Genomic DNA, 16,888 nt, shown 5'->3' on the forward strand with positions numbered 1-16,888 from the left:
TGTTCAATATCCAATAATAATTTCACTAATTTACATATATATATATATATATATATACTAATTACTAACTGAAAATCAGGTCTGATACAACAAAAACATATGTTCAATATCCAATAATAATTTCACTAATATATATATAGAGAGAGAGAGAGATTCAAACGCTGGGAAGCAAGTTTTTAGTACAAAGCTCCCAAGAGAACATTGTCTTTCATGATTCCATAAACTGTGATGGTGGAGGGCTTGTTTTAGTCTTCTCTGAACCTGCAAGTTCATATGAATGTCAATATTATGACATGAAGAAACCATGACATCACACGCATTGTGCGATGGTCCGAGCATTAGGGGGAAAATGAGAGATTTCGACCGTGATGTTCTTGGCATGATATATAAAACATACCATAGATCCCTCGCATCTCTACTTCTCGCCATTCTTGGACAAGGGCACAACAACAGCACATCAAATGCGAAAGGAAATCATCGATAAAGCCACCCTGCCAGAGGAAGAAATAGGTAACGTTTTGATGCCACTGAATTTCGAGTTAGATCAAAACTTACTATGCGGTGTGAAGAATAGGAGAAGAAGGCATAGATTATAGACAAACGGTAGAAGAACATCTGGTGTTAGCCCATTTTATCAATACATAGAATTATGGACACAATTACGCATGATAACAATGTTTAGACAGTTTACCGCAAATCCGCAATATACTTATCATTGTATGATAAACAATGAGACCAAGGTTTTATATTTTTCACTACTAGATTACTCTTTTCTGGCAGAGAAAGATACCGTAATGTTCAACGTCTTGCGAAGCTTCCTTCTAACACAGCAAGTGTAGCAACAGCAAGACAATATCAACGAATACGCCATTAATTCGTTGCATGCTTCTGCAGAAGCTGCCGAATGTTGTTGTGTAAGCTTCAAAAATCAAAATAATACCAAAACCGAAAACAGAATTTTAAAGGTATTGCAGTTTGATAAAAGGCTCCAACCAGCAAGCAAGCCTAAGAGGGAGAAGGTAAAATCCATTCTTGAGGGAAGCAGAATTCTCATAGTAACTTGTTCATGGGTGCTAAGCGATATAAACACACAGATGCATACATATTTTAGGATTCATAACCATTGTAGATTAAATTGGAAATAGTCTTCAGGCTGTGATGAAACAACCAAAGCACTAAAATATATCAGAAACACTTACACATGTGCCTGTTTGTTGCAACGGTAGCAATCTTTGAAAATGTACCACAAGGATAGAAGAATGTCTTTATACCTGAAATTAGAAAAGGTGGCTTAGGATACCAGATGATCGGAAAAAACAGGAAGGTCTTCCACCAGATACGTCTACAGAAAAGGAAAATATACAAAGAAAGTTTCCTTTCCCTCTCTTGGAGCTAAGTAATCTCAAATTTTAAGCTGTAACTTCTATCATGTCAAACAGAATAAAAAGACATTTAACACAATAATGGGGCAGTAATGACATAAAAAGGACTTACACAGAGATGGTTCGGAGCAACAACCGAGCAAATCAGCATTCCATTCTTCATACCGATGCGAACCTCTATGGGAGAGCAGATCATGTCCTGATGAAACTGAAGAAGTGTTTCTGGAAATGCATGACATGACTTTAGAAACCACATTTAAATTTAAGTCATGAAATGTATAAACTATAAGTGCAAATTCACAAGCTTAAGGACTCAAGGCACCAAAACTGAAACAAATGCCAAATTCCTAACAAATAACAAGGTATGAAGATATCAGCAACAAACTCTTGCATTAAAAGCATAAAATTGTAGCCTTTCCACCCAACTTTTAACTTTATTACAAGGTTCTGAGGAGATATATATAATACCTTCTGGCAATGTAAAATTCAAAATGAAAATAAAAACAACCTTGAAGTTGTACGAGAATCGGGCTTCTTAGGGGAGTTTGCATCATATGAATGATCTTTCTCACTATCGGCATCTGAGTAATTACGCTCCACTTTCTTAGACCCTTTGGTGGATGAACTCTTCTCCGTAACAGAAGTTGCAGCAACTTCTGTTACCTCAAGCAAATGCTGGATTACTTCACACTGCTTCACATCATAATTAGATTGCGAACGATGCAGTTCCAATCGAAGCTTCTCATTTTCCTTTTGCAGTGCTTCATTAAAACCCATGTTTGGGTACGAAGAAGAAAGAGTTTTTTTCAAATAATGGCATCATTTTTGAGGGTTCCGGTTTCATTATAACATCTTGCACCCTTCTATCCTCTTCATCCAATGTGTACTCGTGTTGATCTTTCTCAATAACTTCTAGTCTCTCCTGCATGTTATGGAGGAATGAAACAATTAGTAGCATGAAAAGCCTACTCTGCCAGGCTAAACATTCAAATAAATATGGCAAATACCGTCTAGTCATTGTGCTTTAGTGAAGTTAATCAAGCCATTAAGGGACAACAAACTGCAACCTTTTTAATGAATTACATATAAAGATGCATAAGATTAATAAAAACAGTTTCGATATTAGTCGGTACCCTGACTCGAGCATTATCCACCAGAGTGATCAGAGGAACAAGCTTCAAATACTGGTCTATTTCATTCTGGGCCTTCCTAAATTGATAAACAATATTCCACCCCATGGCCAGAACATACAGGTAGCTCCTCTCCTGACAGCTATTTACCAAAATGTAAGACCTCCTCAATGCATCCTCGAGCTGCTCCAACGGCTCCCTCGTCTCGGGATACCTTTTAAGCTCCGTTATCTTGAGCTGCTCCAGCAAGTTACCGATCAACTTCAGATGCTGAGCAAATTGCCTACAACTCTTCCTATGCATTCGTGCTGTGCTTGCAGCTTTAACTATCATAGCTATTAACCGCACAGCATCAAAGCCCGCAAGCTGGGCTATGTTTGCGATTTCTCCAAAATGTTCCCACGAAGATGCCATCCTTCCCTCTCAGTCAAACTTAAAACCTGTTTTTATGTAAAATTTATTAGATTACCGCATAATCCATTTTACATCATCAATCAAGTCAAAATTGAACTTAAATGAACATTAGTTTAATACCCAAAAAATGAAAGGAGCTTAATAGGGTGAACTTCGAAAGTTATGGCTTGTTCTGAGCTAGAACTTCAGTACTTCACCATAACAAGAGCTTTGACTCCAATTGTATTGCCGAAAAAATCCAGGCCTGAGTTATTAAGGGAATTGATGATATGTTGAAACTTGATAATAAATAGAAACTGTTGTTTCAAGCAGGACTTGCCAGGATCTATCCAGAAATCCAACACTCACTCGAGATCCTCAAAGTTTAAGAGCTAAAACAGCCCAATATCCGTTCCAGCAGCTGAAAAGATAAATAAGAACTCAAAATTTTAACTAGAAGATTACCCATCAAGCTTCTTCATTTACTTTCTCGAGTCAAAAAAGAGAAAATCAAAATGCGAAAGGATTCAACACTTGAAGAAGAAGAAGAAGAAGAAGAAGAAGAAGAAGAAGACGAAAGAGAGAGACCCAGAAAAGAAAAGAAAAGAAAAAGTACTGAAGTACAAATGACATGGAGTATATTTGACGGAATCGCTGAGTGAGCTCATTTACGAGTTATGAACTCAAAAGGCCAAAAAGAAAATGAGCGAATAGCAGCGAGACACTCACCTGCTCCTGAGAAACTTCTTCTCTTGTTTTTTATGCTTAACTCAGTTCTTATTTCCTTTCAATCTACAAGAAAGTTTCACTTAGAAGAAGATCATCGTATTCAGAAATTAACAGGCATTGTTTCGCGCAAAACGAAGAACATCTTCGCTCTTCTTCTTCTTTCTCCTAAATGGGCAAAAGCTAAAACCAGAAGAACTTTTTTTCCTTTGATTACTATATTATATGGCTTTAAAACAACGGTGTTGTCTGTTTGTGACCGCTGCAGACGAGCATTGAGTTTTGTCCCTTAGCGTAGGACAGGTGGTGGTAAATTTCCCAAGTGCGAAAATGTCCCCGCTTCTTTTACTTTATTTACGAAAAATGCCAGCGATTTTCACGGACGGCAAATAGTCACAGTAAAGAATAATTATGGTATAATATTAAAATTGCCCCCTCAATATTTTTGAAAATAATCATTTTATCCCTTTATTTTTTTTTTTGAAATATTTTACTCTGAAATTTTTATTTTAGGGTAAAAACACCTTTCATAAATAAAAATTATTTGTTAACATGGCTAATGATCTAAAATAAAAGTGTTTTTATTCTAAAAGAAAACGTTAATGACTAGAATATTATTGATTTAGTTGGTTGAGGTACAAGATTTCTTAAATAAGGTCAGGGGTTCGAACCCTAGCATTTGAGACTGAACCCAATCTGAATTAGTTAGTAAATAAATAAGATATCATTGATTAATTCAAAAAAGGTTAAAATAAATATTTTAAAAAACATTTTGGGTTAATTTTGATATCATGCCATTAATTTTTTAGGTTGACTCTTCTCTCTCCCACACGTCGTCAAATAATTCACCCCAGCTGGCATCATGGACCGCTCGGGTTTGCTTTTTCCGGTTCATCTAAGCACATGGTTAATGGTTCCATAATCCATACCCTTCATTGCATTTACTGCCCTTAACAACAGCCGTCCTACCATGATTAAGACATATAACCCTTTTCCCCCAACTAATAAATACAAGATTAATTAATTATCTAATTCTGATCCCTCGGAAACCGTCTCTGTTTTCCCGGAATGTTTTTTAATTAACTCATTAGATAAAAAATTATTTATTTTAATTAATCAGAAAACAACATACATTAAGCAAGTCTTGGTTCAATATATATATCATTTTTTAAACTAATTTAGACCGATCCGAATGATACACTTGATTTTAGTATGTAAGTCGTCTAACGAAGATTTTCTACATATACAAAGAATTCGATCTTAAAATTTTACTTAAACGATATTAAGGTCTTTTATCACTTTAGGATTGGACATCCATTCTTGTCCCTGCAATGCCATGTGGACCCATTATTGTGACAGTGCCTCACATGCCTTCCATTTCACATGTCTTCCTCTCCCCTCATCTGTTAGTCGCTCTCCTTCCCCTTTTCTGTCTTTCATGTTTAAAAACTCTTTCTGTCAAGCAAATTGTATTTGTTTTATATTTTTATATAGTACAAAATTAGTTTTAATTATTATTAATAGGTATAATAATTATATATCAAATAATTTATTTGTTAAAAAGAACAACAAAGGTCTCCCACGTTTCAACCTTGCCCTTAGCTTTGTTTTCTGTAACAGTTAACAAAGAACATGGCCTACTTACCATAGGTTATTATTCTCTGCTAGATATATCTACAAGGGAAAAAGACCGGGTATAATTGGTAATTTTTTTATTAAATTACAATTCCAACCATAAATATAATTTGGTAAAAAAAAATTGGACATTTCAATTACAATGTAACGCTTCGAATATTGGTCTAGTAGTTTTGTGTTGACTATATAATTTATTCAATATACTTATTATAGCATGAAGGTCCGTTGCTTCGAAATCGGGTTTAATAGGGTAAAAAATTAGTCTTGTAGAAGATAAAAAAAGGAGATTTTTAAACCTAGAAAGAATATACCAGGACCTAGAGTGTAATTTACCCATTTAAGAAAAGCGTGGATGATATTTTGACTTGATTCGATTGGGTAAGATTTAAAAAAACATATTCAAATTCAGGTAGGATCAAGTCGAGTTCTGGTGGAGGGTGAAAATTTGTGATATTTTTTATCAGATAAATCATCGAATAAATTTATGGAAATTGGTATAATACCCCTCTATCTGTTTTTTTAGTTAAGTTCTTATTTTATATTGGATCAGGTCGGATTTATAATCTAAAAATTTAGGTTGATCGGAGCCGAGCAGAATATATATATTTTCGGGTCGGGTCATGTTGGGTGGAGGATATATATATATTTTAGATAAGACCAAATTCAAATAGATGATACATATTTTTCATATCGTGTATAGTTAACCAAAAATCCGACACATTCCGATCCATTGCCATCCCTAAGCATAAATGATGACAAAATAAGGTGATTATATAATAGAAACTAAAACTTTAAGATGCGATTTGCTTTTTCCCCCACTTCTGTTTACCAAATTGTAATCATTAATTTGTGTTTTCTTTAGTTAATGGGGTATTTGTCTTTGTCTAGCGTAGTTATCATATTTGAATCTAATTAGCTGTTCACGTGTAACTTAGGTTGCACCTCAATTTGTCTTCTCCTTTCGATTGTTGGTAGGCGATTGAGCTTTATATTATAAATACTTGATTTTGGCACCCCTACAATATTTCACATAAAAATTTACTAAATAAATAATTTGTTACCAAATCTACAAATATCATTTATTTTATTTAAATATAAATATTATATATATGAAAAAAATAAAAATACACATATAATAATATTATTTACCTATTTAAAAATGATTTTTCAATCAATATTTTATTAATATGTAATGGCAATTCAATTAAAATTTCATTATAATTAGAGATGTCAGAACAAAGAAGTGACGGGCATACATTTTTATTTGTATTAGGGTTTTTTACTCTACCTTTTGGTACGCCTTCATCTGCCTCTGAGTGGCACGTTCTCTGGTATTGTCAGTTATCTAGCTTTGCTAGTTGTGTTTCTTTTGTCTCTCTTTTCTTTTCTTTCGTGGCTAGGGCACGGTATTCTCTTTAAATTTACAAGTTTGATCCTTTATAATGTCATTTTTATTTAATTTAGGACAAAGTATATATAGAGATGACTATCCAGTTCAGTTAGTAGAGCACAAAGTTTTTAACCGTGAGGTCGTGGGATCGGTTCCCACGGAGGGTATTTCATAATTCGGAGGTCTTCTACGGAAGTTGCTTTCAACCTGATGTTGGGGGCAGCCTACTATCTTACCTCCCCTTACCCCATTAGATATGGGAACAAGGGACAACCATTTTAGGATAAAGTATATAAAATAATCTTCAAACTTTTAGGATTTTTGTATTTTGGTCACTCAACTTTTGAAACTTGTAATACAGTTATCAAAAGTTTAGTTCGTTTTCATTTTGGTTCCTATCGTTACCTCCCGTTAATTTTTACTGACGTGACACATCAGCTCCTTTTTATTATTCTCTTCTTCTCCTTAAAATCTCAGCTCTCCTTCTCCTTAAAATCTCACCTCTCCAAACACTGCAGACTTCACTCCCACACTCAAATCCATGAAAGATTAAAGATTTATTCTTTTACCTGAAAATTAGAGTAACAAAAATGAATGTCCTTAATCTTTGCAGCCAAAGAAACGCAAGCAATCGCAATTAGCCTCAAAACCCATGGATTACCTTGCTGCAAAAGTTCAAATCCAGTCAATTATTTATTTTTGACGGCAAAGTGTTCATTATTCCATTTGCAAATTGGAGCAAATCATGAAAATCCCAGCAGCTTTTAACGATACAAATCATTCCATAATCAAACAAATACCATGGAAACCTAAAGCACAGCAAAATTCGGTTCGCGGTAATAAATGGAAGACAATCCTCAAAACAAATACTAATGTTTAACTGCTTCACGGCCATTCTTCGGACCTCTGAGAAGAACCTGCACTTCTACCCAAAGCACATCTTATAAACGTCGGTAGCAGACATATTCTTCTTTCAGAAGGGAAAAAACGACATGCAGTCTGCAGAAGCTGAAAAATCCAGCTCCAAAGCAAGCAACACTATCCACTTTCACGTTGATGGCTTGTTAACTTTGCTCATACACAAACGTTTCAATATAACAGCATTGAATTTGCTCCCAGTTCTTCTCACAAGTAAACGGTAAAGCTAAGACCCAACACAAAAATCAAATCATTTATTCAAAACAGCAAAATAATGAACATTCTTTTTAACGGGAAATGAAGACAAAGGTGAGACCTTGACGAGAAGCTTGAGGTAAATATCATCGGACTTGGGAGCAGTCCTTTTGGTCTTCTTGCTCTTGCTCTTGCCTCCTGCTACTAAATCGATCCCCATTGGTGAAGCTGCAACCCTTGTTTAACTTATATGCGTGTAGGTCGTTCCCTGCTGTCATTGTCTATTGCCATTGGGAAAGAAAATTAATAAAAACAGCCAGCACAGTCGTTGGATTTTAGGAGGAGGACGGAGAAGAAGAAAGAAGGAAGAAAGAGAAGAAGCTGCCACGTCAGAAAAAAATGATTAAGTGTCACATCAGTAAAAATTAACGGTATATAACAACAGGGACCAAAATGAAAATGAACTAAAGTTCGATAATTATATTGTAAGTTTTAAAAATTAGATGACCAAAATATAAATACCCTAAAAATTCGAAAACTTTTCCCTTTAATTTTGTTTTCATCTAATTATATGACAATATATTTTACTAGTGATATTACCACGTTGAAGGATTAAATTATAAAAGTAAATCGAAATTGAAAATATATTATTAAAATTTATAAATAATGAAAACTAAATATATAATCATACTAATTTTATTATTTACCATATCGGTTTTTATGTTAAAAATCATCTACACATCTAAAGATGATTGTCGACATCGTTTTCCGCCCGGGCGAGGGAAAAACTTAGTACAACTTGGAGTTTTCTTTGAAAAGGTTTTGAAAAGATTTTGAAATGATTTGGAGTCGCCATCGACTTTTTGAGTTATGTAGGTCGAATACTTAAAAATTTTCTTTTAAAAGAGTTTTTAAGAAAAACGTCATTTTAAAAGATACACTGATCCACTTGTAACCAGAAATTCATTTTTAAGCAATAATAAGGGTTCGGGGGTCGATTATGTGTGGGGAAGGATAAACACCCCCACAACACCCATAATTGGTACCCTATCGATTATAAATCGTCTCTAACAGTGAAAATCTAAGAATTTGAATATAAATTTAAGTTACGATCCTATTATTCCAGATTCAACCATACAATTTTTATTTAATGAAAAATTCTAAGGAGAAATATAAAATATTCTAATATTTCCAATTGAAGAGAAAATAATCCCTAAAATATTGTAGGACGAATATTTCTCTTTCCAACTGAAATAAAAAAAAATATAATAATTTCTCCCAATAACTCAATATTAAAATAATGTGATTCAACCAAAATGAATAAAACTAAAATAGGCATATTCAAAAGTTTTAGGTTTTTCTAAATAGAGTTTTTATTTATTTTAAAATATCAGAATACGACATATAGTTACTTTAAGACCGTCTCTTCTTAATATTTTAAAATAAATAAATACTACCCTTAATCCAATTATAAAATCAATTAAGTTATGCTTATGAAGCTTTCATACATATTCAAAATATCTAGATCTATATGCACAAACAAATTTTCATGGCAAAAGTTATAAATTAAAAATACTAATTAGGAACAAATAAATGAAAATTAAAGCAAAGATAAAAATTAAATGCTCAATGATGGAAATAAAATTGAACTAAATTAACAAGTGCATACTTTAAAGCATAAATATTACGTTAAATAAGCAAACAAAATATAATTACTAAAATGAACATTACAAAAATTAAAGTTCTAAATAATAAAGGTTAAATAATAAATACTAAAATGAACAATACAAATGTAAATAAAGAGAATAAAGTACTTAAGTTTAAAAAAATAAAATTGTACATTCACCTAAATTATAAATAATAAAATATAAAACATATGCATCACTTAAAATACATACTACAAATTTTACATGCCAAATATAATGTATAATACATTACACCACAACTCGGGACTAAATTAGAATATTACAAATTATATGCCAAATGAGAAATAAAAAAAGTGACTAAAATAAATAAATTACAAATATCACATCCAAATCATAATATAATAAAAACAAAATCCAAACAGTGACTAAAATGAATAAACATAAAAAACAGTGACTAAATTCGAAAGTTAATAAAATCAATATGCATATTCAAAATAAATAACAAAATAAATTACCAGAGTGCAATAGAAGCTAAAATATGAGGGCTTAAGGATGCTTTTACCCTAATAATGACCAAAATGCAAGATACGTTGAAATATGGAGGACCTGGAATGCGATTTGACCCTGAAATAAATGAACAAAACAGAAAACCCCTAGAAATAGGGGACCTGATACGTGATTTAACCATTTTCCATACAAACATAATATTTTCCTCCTCCATTTACGTAAACTGCAGAGAAGCTTATCAAAGCTTCAAAAGATTCATTCGACCGTCGTTCACCGGCCCCCACACGCCGTCCACCGGGCCAGGGACCGACCTACACCCGCCGTCGACCTCAAGCATGACGGAGGAGGACCGACTGACCCCTTGAACGGTAAAAAATCTCATCGTTCTTCATATAACACTCTCTCGTTCTTTCACTCACCCCATGTCGATGAGGCTTAAAACCGACCCTAAACGACGACCAAAACACCTTGGTGACCACCCCATGCTCCGAACGGCGATCGAGCCCGCCGAGGGATGTTAAAACGAAGGTCAAAGTGACCTTCTCCTCTCTCTTTGCTTTCAACCAAGACCCTAACAAAGACCCTCCCTACGCTCACCTCCGGCCACCAACAGCCGACACTCTCACTCGTCGGCCACAACTCAACGGTGGCCACTCTCCTGCAACTCATCAACCCCGAAAAACCAAAGAAAAAGCAAAGTAAGAAAGGAAAAAAGAAAGCCAAAATTGAGAGCCAAGACCAAGTCAAAAATGAAATCTGCTTTTCTTCCCCAAAATCGGGAAAAGGGAGTCTGATGTTACAAGGGTTGGTTAGGGTATTAATAACCCCAACCACTACATTTTAATATTGTTTTTTACATAATAAAATAAAATAAAAATGGGAAAAATGGTGTTTACAGCTGCCCCTCTTTGCTCATTGTTGTGGAACAGGAATAGAGCAAAGATAGTAAGCACCATTTTTTATCTAGCCTAAATTGCTAAAACCTTGAACTCCAATTTCTTTTGACCGGGCGAGTTCTTCTCATTATGAACTCTTCGCTGGGGATGTCAATCCACTTCCTTCTGTGATGGAATCACCAAGGTTGAACAAGTTCTTCTTATTATGAACTTTTTCTCCCTTATCGGATGAGTTCTTCTCATTATGAACTCTCCACTGGAAATGTGATCTACCTTCTTTTGTGATGACATCGAACAAAGTTGAACAAGTTCTTCTCATTATGAACTTCTTCTCCCTTGTCGGATTGGTTCTTCTCATTATGAACCTTTTCACTAAAATGTTGGTCCACCTCCTTCTATGATGGTTGAGCCAAGGTGATACTGATCCAACTCCTTATGTGAGGGACGAGGAAAAGTCGGTGATATTCCAACTCCTTATGCGATGTAAACAAGCTAAGGTTGAACAAGTTCTTCTCATTATGAACTTCTTCTCCCTTATCAGATGAGTTGTTCTCATTATGAACTCTCCACTAGAAAGGTTGATCCCTCGAGTGAGGTGTTGTTGTTTCAACTCCATATGTGACGAATCGAGCTAAGGTTAAACAAGTTCTTCTCATTATGAACTTCTTCTCCTTTATCGGATGAGTTCTTCTCATTATGAACTCTCCATTGGAAATGTTGATCCCTCGAGTGAGGTGTTGCTGATTCAACTTCATATGTGATGAATCGAGCTAAGGTTAAACAAGTTCTTCTCATTATGAACTTCTTCTCCTTCATCGGATGAGTTCTTCTCATTATGAACTCTCCATTGGAAATGTTGTTCCCTCGAGTGAGGTGTTGCTGATTCAACTCCAAATGTGATGAATCGAACTAAGGTTGAACAAGTTCTTCTCATTATGAACTTCTTCTCCCTCATCGGATGAGTTCTTCTCATTATGAACTCTCCATTGGAAGTGTTGATTGGTTTTCCCTCTCTTTGAAGAGTTTTAAACCTGCAAAAGATTATCATATGTCAATAATAATGGTGTTTGAAGTACCCGAAGGTATTGACCCAAAGGTCCTCGAATTTTGCTGAGATCCATTTCTTTCAATGGTGAAAACTATGGATTGATTCTTTGCTGAAGTCGTGAAATGAAATCTTTGTTGGCTCTTTGAAATACTTAATGTTGCAAATTGCTGTGTTTTTGTCTTTGTTGGGTCCATCCTGGAAACGAAACTGCTCATTCTCATTGAAGTGTCCTAGAAAAGTCAAGTTGGAAGAAAGACATAATTGAAAATGCTTTTAGGGAAAAATCTTAAGAAATACTCATGTGATATCCCAGAAAAACGGTCCTAAGAAGTACTCAAACAATTCTCTAAAAAATGATCCTAAGAAGGACAAAATAGTTTTTCAAAATAAACTTTACAGGAATCCTCATGAGAGGGAAATCAAAATTTATCATGTGTATGAAATGATGAAATGTATGATGCAAAGATGCTAGTCATGTATGAATGATGGTTTTCTTGATCTGTTGGAAATGGTTGCAAGAGCAGACTTCATTGCTAGATCAGTCTTCATTCTTAGATTAGTCTTCATTCTTTTCCTGGTTTGATTGTCTTCTTTATCTGTCGCACCTAAGTGTATTTTTTTCGAATCTTGACTTGTGAATGGGCACATCTTTCTCCAGTAAAATTTTTTCTTTTGATAAATTTAACTTCTTCAAAAATATTCATTTACAGTTATCAAGAAACCCCTAAAATTAGGCTTAACTTCTCTAAAAAATTCAAAAAAAATAATCAAGAAACCCCTGAAAACCAGGCTTAATTTCTTTGAAAATTCATTTGAAAACATCAATAAACCCCTAAAAATTAGGCTTAATTTCTTTGAACGTTCATTTGAGAAAAATCAAGAAACTTCTGAAAACCAGACTTAGTTTCTTTAAAAACTCACTTGAAAATCATCATGAAACTTCTGAAAATCAGACTTAGTTCCTAAAAACACATTAGCTGGGTAACATGCCCCACTTCAAAAATGATGATTGTTCTGTGTATTGGTTTCCTCAATTCTTGAGGTTCTGCCACTATTAATGTAATTCCCTCCATTTGAGGCTTGAATTCTGACTTTTATTTTATTTTTTTTCTTGGAAAATCTGTAAGAATTATGTATGTATATGAATGCACTTAAATGAATCTAAATGTAATGTATGACTTTCTTGTATGCAAAAATGTTAATTATTCTTCTTCTCGCTCCAAATTGGAGATCTCAGTCTTCCCTTACTTTGATCACCTTGAATGAATTTTGCCTCAATGGCAATTTATCAACTTAAGCTTGCATCTTCTGAGGAGTAATTTGACTACCTTGTGCAATCGTGTCATTTTGTCTTCTATCTTTGGTTTCTTCGTTACAGTCTTAGAAGAAGTGATCTCCTGCAGTCAGGCATACGATCTTGATACCTTTTTCTGTCTCTAATTCAATGGTTCTATCAGAAACAGTGAGGTAGGCTCTTCTTGTCCTCATATTATGCCCTTGGCACTCCCAAACGGCGAAGCTCATTCACCATGTATTTTTTATTTGAATCATGTATCTTAGCGAGATCTGGTTTTGGTAATGCCTCAATGTGGGTACTTGTGGATTTCTTTGTGCCAAAATCTTAATCTCGAATGGTCTCGCTCTTGTATCGCTAATTAGTAATTTTAACGAATAGCTTGATGGATTCTCTTCATGATACCACGACTAGATGAACACTTAAGAAGTGATCAGTTCTTCTAACAGAAATGTCATGAACATTTGCCATTAGATGAGATATGTGCCCCTTTCAACTAAAACGATCATCTGCTTCTTGATGAGTTACTAACGACGTCACAAGGAAGTGTTACTACTTCTGTCCTCTAGTCCTTATGATCTCTCAAACTATTTGCTTTCAAGAAATGCTTCATTGTTCTGGCATTGTTTGCTCTTTTCTCCGATAGAGGCAGAATGAGCCTCAAGGACCCTTTTCACTTGAGATTGTCATGTTTGAAAATGTTTTTCTCCTTTCTTTTAATTTTAGAAATGTGAAAAAAATTGATGAATAAATTTCAAGAATGCTGTCATTTTCTTTAGGCTCACAATCAAAAGAAATTGTAAAACAAGAGTTCATTGAATATCAAATAAATAAACTTTTCTTTTAATCCTTGAAAAATTATATACATTTGAAAAGGGTAAAGATTAATGCTGATATAAAGCTTAGGCTGACTTGGGTAGGTAATGTGTTTCAAGTTGACTTCTTGTTTCCTTGATTCTGGTGTTCATTGATCTAATGAAGCAACCGACATACTTCTCTTATGGAAATGTTCACTAGTTCTCAGCCCTCGTGAGTGTCTTTGGACTGTGCAATGCTTTATCAATAGATATATAAGATCTTATTCTGTGCAGTAGTTGATAATCTTCATATTCGAGCAGCCTTTTTAGGTTTTCAACTCGAATTCTCCTTTGGTTTCAAGACGTAATCTAAAATTTTACGTCTTGAACCCTCATTTTATTTTTTTCTCCTATCATGCATTAAAGATTTTAGAAAACTATTTTTTTACAAATAAAATTAACCCTGAGGGACGGAATGAAATCTGAAGATAGTCTCTCCACTTAAAAATCCATGTATGATTAGAAGGGACTTTTCAGGCACGTAACGTAGGCTAAGGCTCACGGTTATGAAAGAAAAGGATAAATAGGCCCAAACAAGTGTTTAAGGGTTATCGAACCAAGGATCAATTCGTTCTGCCATCTTCAATATTGCTCGGCCTGATTTGAATCTGCTCATCCGTCTTTTATTCTATTTTCTTTTGGTGTTCTCTAATCTTCTGGCGAATTGATTCTAAATCTTTGAACCGCCCATCTTGAAGTGTTGGATCTGTCTATTTCTTTTTTTTAATCTTTTTTTCTTTTTCTTCTATTTTTTCTCTTTATTTTTTCTCTTTTCCTGTTTTTTTTTGTGTTTTTCTTTTTTTTTTCTTTCTTTGTTTGTGTTTTTTTATATATATTTTCTTTTTCTCTCTATGTTGTCAATTCGATTTGATCATCGAGCGCTTCGTATTTGGTCCACCTTGTAATATCTTGTTATTTCTTCATATGACTCGCCTCTGTAGCGAAATATAGATTGATGATCTTCACACATGCGAGCAGATGTCCTTCATATTTACCCCTCAGTGTGGAGGGTGATCCTTGGTTAGGGTTGGATCAGAAGAAACAATATTATAGGCTCAAAAGGGGACAACAAGGGGTATATATATACATATAAAAGGATAAATGAAACAAAGCCATTCATCATCTCATACATGGAAGTCTTTGTAAACGAGGTATCCCCAGGGGGGACGAGTATTCAAGATTAATTTTATTTACATGAAAAATGTAATTAATGCATGATAGAATTATTTCAATGATACCCTTTATTTTTTTCTTCTTCTATTTGCCCCTGGTATGCCCCAATTATTCTAATCCTCATTCAAAAAACTTGATCTGCAACACTCCATCTTGTCTTTCTTCTTGCAGAAATGGTTCTCGTATATGCAGACATCTTGTACTTTATACCTCCCGATTTTATTGAAATTGGGAAATGAATGGTGGTTCTGTGTATAGGAAGGGAAATGTGTGACTTTAAAGTCGTAATTCTGAAAAATGTAATGTCATGAAAAGATTATTTATGTCTGGGAAGGTAAAAGTACCAGTTTTTGCGCTTTAGGGGATAAGGACATGACTTTATTGTTTCGAAGGGAAGTGATATCAAAGTTTGGTCCTTTGGGAGTAAATATGTGTTATTTCGGGTAAGGAACTCATCAATGGTTATTTCGGCTTTGGATGGGGTATGGAAGGTCTAATCTTGCCCATTGTCAAAGATCTAAAATTAATGAAGTAGTAAAAGAACCTTTAATTCATTCGATATTCAAAGAACTACAAGATTAAAACTTGATTTATTGCTCATAACCTTAGAAAACGACGTAAGTTCAATTATAAAAAATATATATTAAGGAAAGAACAAAAACACGTTCAAACAGGACAAGGCCAGGGCAACAAGGTTTCATGATGGGTGGAAGAATTTCTTGGTAACTGGCCCAGAATGTCTCATTATGAGTTAAAGGTTAATACCCTTGTGTTTAACAAAATCTGGGCCTTGCTTCTCCATGCCCCACGGATCTCAATGATGTGCCTCAAACTTCAGACAGCTCTAACATCACGTCTTTAGCTCTCAATTATTTTCTAAATGCGAAGGGGTGACTTCAATTTGCCTCAAAAGATACAACGAGTTACTCCCAGGATCCGTGATAATGCACGTTGATATGCAATATATATCATGCAATGTACGATGTATGGATGCTAATGTAAATATGTGAAGATGCACATGCAAATGAAAAGATACAAAAATGGGAATGCAAAAATACAAAATGTAAATGCAACAAAGGCATTGATCCCAAAGTAATTGTCATAAAACAACTTCCAAAGAACACACAATGTCTTAATACAATGAGGCAGATGGAAACTACAAATCACGTCATATTGCTCGACTTCTTCAATTTTGATCGAGAATGCAAGGAAACAATCTTCTTTTATCCTTGGCTTGATGAAAAATTCCAACGCTTCGACTTCTTTTCCAGAAATGCATTTGTTGAGCGACCATATGCGACTGACATCATCCACTGTCTCGTGTTGGCTGTCGTTGTTGCCTGATGACTTCAATCATATTTTTTTACTTGTATCAATATCATCGTAGCACCCTTGAAAAGCTTATTTTACTGCATCATTTGAGCTTCATGTATTCCAGCTTGACGTACCTCTTCAGTTGTTTCCTGGAACACCCTTCTGGACCATTGATGCATTTTTGCATTTCTATTATACCTCTTCGAGTGACATTGTCGTATTGAAAACCTTCTAATGTGACTATTAACTCGGGAATCAATACCTTCTATGTCATGATATATATGAAACATGTGTTAATTCCAAGGTAATTATCCTAGAACAACTTTCAAAGAACACACAATGTCTCAATATGTCAAAGTAGATAAAAATATTTTACCCCTTCGT

At 34.4% G+C, this 16,888-nt stretch overlaps 1 pseudogene; it reads right to left on the bottom strand.

Annotated features, from left to right (window-relative positions):
- Positions 1-3,889, bottom strand: LOC120118934 (annotated as a pseudogene).
- Positions 3,890-16,888: the final 12,999 nt, after the last annotated feature.

The sequence above is a fragment of the Hibiscus syriacus genome, unplaced genomic scaffold, assembly GCF_006381635.1.
Source record: "Hibiscus syriacus cultivar Baekdansim isolate YM2019G1 unplaced genomic scaffold, ASM638163v2 tig00110330_pilon, whole genome shotgun sequence".
NCBI classification, from domain to species: Eukaryota; Viridiplantae; Streptophyta; class Magnoliopsida; order Malvales; family Malvaceae; genus Hibiscus; species Hibiscus syriacus.